Genomic DNA, 5,718 nt, shown 5'->3' with positions numbered 1-5,718 from the left:
ACCCCGAGGTCGCCAGCTTGAGTGTGGGCTCATCTGGTTTGAGCAAAGCTCACCAGCTTGAGCCCAAGGTCACTGGCTTGAGCAAGGGGTCACTGGGTCTGCTGTAGACCCACTGTCAAGGCACATATGAGAAAGCAATCAATGAACAACTAAGGTGCCACAATGAAGAATTGATGCTTCTCACCTCCCTTCCTGTTTGTCCCCATCTATCCCTCTCTCTGACTCTCTCTCTGTCTCTGTCAAAAATATATATATATATTTTATGCTTTGTTTTATTTTTTTATTAATTTTTTTGCAAAAAGTCTTTTTTTTTATTTAGAAAATTAAATTAAACAGGGTGACATTGGTCAACAAGAGTACATAGATTTTGGGTAAACATCTCCACATCGTTTGGACAGTCGATTTTGTTGTATACCCATCACCCAAAGTCAAATCATCCTCTGTCACCTTATATTTGTCCCTCTTTCTACCCTTCCTTTATCCCTCTTCCCCCTTCTCCTCTGCCTGTTCCCTTCCCCTTGGTAATCATGTACTCTGATCTATGTCCATGAGTCTGTTTTTGTATTCCACCTATGTGTGGAATCATACAGTTTTTAGCTTTTTCTGACTTACTTATTTCACTCAGTATAATGTTTTCAGGGTCCATCCATGTTGTCATAAATGATACTATGTCATTGTTTTTTATGGCTGAGTATTATTTCATTTTATATATGTGCCACCTCTTCTTTATCCAGTCCTCTATTGAAGGGCACTTTGGTTGTTGCCATGTCTTGGCCACTGTGAATAGTATTGTGATGAACATGTGTCTTTATATACCAATGTTTTTGAGTTTTGGGGGTATATACCCAGTAGAGGGATTGCTGGGTCATATGGTAGTTCTATTCTTAATTTTTTGAGGAATCACCATACTTTCTTCCATAATGGTTGTACTACTTCACATTCCCACCAATAATGGTTCCTTTTTCTCCACAGCCTCTCTAACACTTGTTATTACCAGTCTTGTTGATAATAGCCAATCTAACAGGTGTGAGGTGGTATCTCATTGTAGTTTTGATTTGCATTTCTCTAGTAACTAGTGAAGATGAGCATTTTTTTTCATATATCTGTTGGCCATTTGTATTTCTTCTTGTGAGAAGTGTCTGTACATGTCCTCTCCTCATTTTTAAATTGGATTATTTGCTGTTTGTTGCTGAGTTTTGTGAGTTCTTTATATATTTTGGATATTAATCCCTTATCTGAGGTGTTGTTTGCAAATATCATCTCCCATTTAGTTGGCTGTCTGTTTTGCTGTCAGTTTTTTTTGCTGTGCAGAAGCTTCTTAGTTTGTTATAGTCCCATTCATTTATTTTTGCTTTTGCTTCCCTTGCCTTTGGGGTCAAATTCATAAAATGTTCTCTGTGGTCAAGGCCCATGAGTTTTGTACCTATGTTTTCTTCTATGTAATTTATTGTTTCAGATCTTATATTTAGGTCTTTGATCCATTTTGAATTAATTTTTATGAAAGGGGACAAACTATAATCAAGTTTCATTCTTTTGCATAAGGCTTTCCAATTTTCTCAGCACCATTTATTGAAGAGGCTTTATTTTCTCCATTGTGTGTTTTTGGCTCCTTTGTCAAAGATATTTTGCCCATATATACCAGTATGTGGTTTCATTTCTGGGCTCTCAAAACTGTTCCATTGGTCTGTGTGTCTATTTTTCTGCCAACACCATGCTTTTTGTTTTTAAATTTTATTGATTGGTTGATTGATTTTAGAGAAAAAAGAAAGGAGAAAGAGAGAGAGAGAAACATTGATTTGTTGTTCCACTTATTCATGCATTTATTAATTGTTTCTTATATGTGTCCTGACTGGGGATTGAACCAACAACTTTGGCATATCAGGACAATGCTCTAACCAACTGAGATACCAGACCAGGGTTGTTTTCTTTTTCATTACAATTTCATTGAGATAATCATAGATTCATATGCACTTGTAAGAAGGAATACAAAGAGATACTTACTGGCAGGGGAGATATCATCATCACGAAGGTGGTTTTCCCAGGGCAAGGTCACTGCACTCTGGATATGTTGATCCCTGTGATTTCTCCAAATGTGGGAAACTCTACTGCATAATTTCTGGTAGTGGTGGACTGTGTTCGTGCTCTCCCCACAAGAAAAGAAAAAGAAGAAAAAATACAGAGAAATCCTGCATACCCTTTAGCCAGTTTCACCTGATAGTAATGCCCATGTTGACATAAATGGCAGGCTTTCTCCCTTTTTATTTTTTTAAAGATTTTATTTATTGATTTTACAGAGAGAGGAATGGGGACTACTGAGAAGTATGAACACAGAGCTGCTTTACTTTAGTTGTTGCTTACTTGTTGCTTGTCAGATGTGCCTTGACCGGACAAGCCCAGTGTTTAGAACCGACAACATCAGCATTCCAGATCAGCACTAAATGCACTCTCCACCACACCACAGGCAGGTTTTTCCTTTTTCATGGATGAACAATCTGTTGCATAGATATGCATTTTCTTTATCGACTCATTTTCTTTATCCATTGATGATTTTTTCCATGTCTTGGCTATTGTAAATAATGCTGTAACAAACATGGGGGTGTGGATATCTTTCTGAGATAGTAATTTCATTTCCTGTGGATGTAATCCTATAAGTGGGATTGTTGGATCATATGATGGTTCTATTTTTAACTTTTGAGGAACTTCCATATTGTTTTCCATAGTGGCTACACCAATTTATATTGCCACTAACAGTGTGGAAATGTTCTCTTTTTTTCACATCCTTGCTAATACTTGTTATTTCTTTTCCTTTTAGTATTCATGTAACTATCTTAGTCTTCTGGGTTGTTTTTTTTTACAATTAGATTTACTTATTTATTATTTTTTTTATAAATAAATTTTTATTAATTTTAATGGGGTGACATCAATAAATCAGGGTACATATATTCAAAGAAAACATGTCCAGGTTATCTTGTCCTTCAATTATGTTGCATACCCATATCACCCAAAGTCAGATTGTCCTCCGTCACCTTCTATCTAGTTTTCTTTGTGCCCCTCCCCCTCCCCCTCCCCCTCTCCCTCCTTCCCCCACCCCATAACCACCACACTCTTGTCCATGTCTCTTGGTCTTGTTTTTATGTCCCACCAATGTATGGAATCCTGCAGTTCTTGTTTTTTTCTGATTTACTTATTTCACTCCGTATAATGTTATCAAGATCCCACCATTTTGTTGTAAATGATCGATGTCATCATTTCTTATGGCTGAGTAGTATACCATAGTGTATATGTGCCACATCTTCTTTATCCAGTCTTCTATATATATATATACTTTACAGTGATTAAAGCCTTTAAGCAAACTCTTGGCCAATACAGCAAGAATCCATAAAAGAGTAGTGTCCTTAACATGTTCATCAAGTCCAAGTTGGCACCAACACCATTCCAAATCCCTGCGAATGCAACCCAACCCCAGTTTAGTTCGTTAGGAGCTATCACAAGGAGCAGGAGTCCAGAAAAAGTCCACATCCAGGAAAAGTCCTCATGGCCCTGGAATTGTTGTCACAATTCTATACTTTGCAGCTCATGTCCAAGTCCCAATGACCGTTGCTTCTAGCTGGTAATGATTCAGGTAGACTGGAAAAGCCATTTGCAGCATGCGTGGATATGGAGCTTCTGTTCTCCTCTGCCTGGAGAGATGAGACCAGGTTGCTTTACCCTGGAGCTCTGCAACTCTGGCGTGGTAAAGAGAACCTTGGGATACACTAAGCTGGGTGGCAAAGGTAAATTCACAATAGAAGTTGGCAAAAGGGGGAGAGAGAGCTCTAAATTAGGAGTAGGTCCCAGCCTGAAATATGAGTGGGACATTGAGGTAGGAGGAATAAAGGAAACACTATATATTAAACAAAGGAACAGAAAATAGGACTATCAACACCCACAACAGAGATCTTTGAGGGAAGAATAAAAAACCTGACTATTCAGGCAAGACATAGTTAAGTGGCCCTTGTGCAAATGAGATCAGTTTACCTGCTTCTTGGAAGAAATACCCTAGGCTCGTCCACAGTGTCGTAGATGGGGCCGACGGCCCTGGGCACCTTCAGCCTTCAGTGGCAAACCCCAGCATTCTGGGCATGGTTAGGTCATAGATAGCTGGAGCAGGGCTGGAAGAGACTGAACCCTCCCTTAGAGGGGCGAGGGGGAAGCCTACCTTCCAGTGTCCCTTTTTCCTCACAGCAAAGGCATGTAAGCCTGGCAGGCTTTAGCTCAATGACCTTCCTTTTCACTATTGAAGCAGGACCCAGATGGATTCCTATGAGACTCCTTTGGGGCGTTGGAGCCTTTAAGGGCATATCCTAAAAGCTAGTAGTTCACCTGATCTCTATTGGGCTTTTTCTGCCTCTTGGTACCTTAAAGTCCATGCTCAGAAGATCTCGCTGAGGGGTTTGAGGATCCCCATCCGCCTATATAAACCTTTTTTGTATATCTGGAGCTATTTGGAAAAAGACAAAACAGTGTTATTAGCTGGATCAAATAAAAGAGGGTAGAAGTTTGCAGGAGAAGAAAATTTGGCGTCTCCTGTTCATCAGCATTCAAAAGAAATTTAAAATTTTTAAAGTAAAAAGCATGATATGGTAGACCCGTAGGAGTTCCAGGATATGACTCCCTCCTTTTAAATTTTTTTAAATTGACCTTAAAATATTTGCTGGGTATGCTTTAATAATACCTTGACTTTAAAGATTGTAAGAAATACCCATAATTCGAAAGGTTTGACAAAATACAGTAAATGCTTTTGCTACATATGCAGGAGCATTGTCAGTTTTAACCAGTTTAGGAAATCCAATAATAGAAAAATGCATACAGACAATGAGCTATAACCTGCTTAGCAGCCTCTCCTGTTCTGGCAGAAGTTACTATGTATATAAATCCAGAATAAGTATCCACTGTAATGTGGACATAGGGCTGTTTGCCAGATGAAGGTATATGAGTAACCTCCATTTGCCAAAGTTGTCCTGGTAGGAGTCTTTGAGGGTTAACTCCAAATGAAGGGACAGATTGTAGTATAGGACATCTTGGATAGGATTTACCAATCTGCCGTGCTGCTTCCCGAGAAAATTGAAGCTATTTCCACAGGGCTGCACCGTTCTGGTGATGAATAGTATTAGACTGAATTAATTGTTCGATCTGTCATGGTTGCTCCAAATAATTTTCTTTTGGGTAGCTTGATCAACAAGGGCATTCCCTTGTGCTAAAGCTCCAGGGAGCATGGAGTGAGCTCAAATATGTCCTATAAAACATGGAGCTCTATGTTGACATACAAGTATTCGAAGAAGGAGGAACTGCTGAAATAGTTCATCCGCAGTTATCCTTAAAACAGCAGTCTTTATAGTGGAAACAACCATAAGTAAATATTTGCTGTCTGTATATAGATTAAAGGAGGAATATGGCAAATGTTGAAAAGCCATAATAATGGCATATAATTCTAGTCTTTGAGCTGATTTTAAGTTGACTGTTTCAGTATAAAGTTGTCCATTGATTTGCAAAAGCGATTTGCCATTTAGTGGACGTTTCCCAGAGCCATTGTTGTTGATCCTTTGAAAAAAGGAACAACAATAATTTTGAGGCTCAAAACCTATAAGCTGTAAGGGTCATCTATGCCCCTTGATAATCAAGGAGGCGACAAGATTAAAATATGGAAGTGTATTCCATGGGCTATTAGATGGTTCAATG

At 38.8% G+C, this 5,718-nt stretch overlaps 1 non-coding gene across 1 annotated transcript; it reads left to right on the top strand.

Moving 5' to 3' along the window:
• The first annotated feature begins 1,993 nt into the window (after window positions 1-1,993).
• LOC136401736 (U1 spliceosomal RNA) lies at window positions 1,994-2,151 on the top strand. Its single transcript, XR_010750740.1, has one exon. It is a non-coding gene; the product is annotated as a U1 spliceosomal RNA (small nuclear RNA).
• The last annotated feature ends 3,567 nt before the right edge of the window (window positions 2,152-5,718 follow it).

This window comes from Saccopteryx leptura, chromosome 3 (genome assembly GCF_036850995.1).
Source record: "Saccopteryx leptura isolate mSacLep1 chromosome 3, mSacLep1_pri_phased_curated, whole genome shotgun sequence".
NCBI lineage: Eukaryota > Metazoa > Chordata > Mammalia > Chiroptera > Emballonuridae > Saccopteryx > Saccopteryx leptura.
The sequence above is the reverse complement of the archived record's forward strand: the minus strand, read 5'-3'. Positions and strand labels throughout refer to the sequence as shown.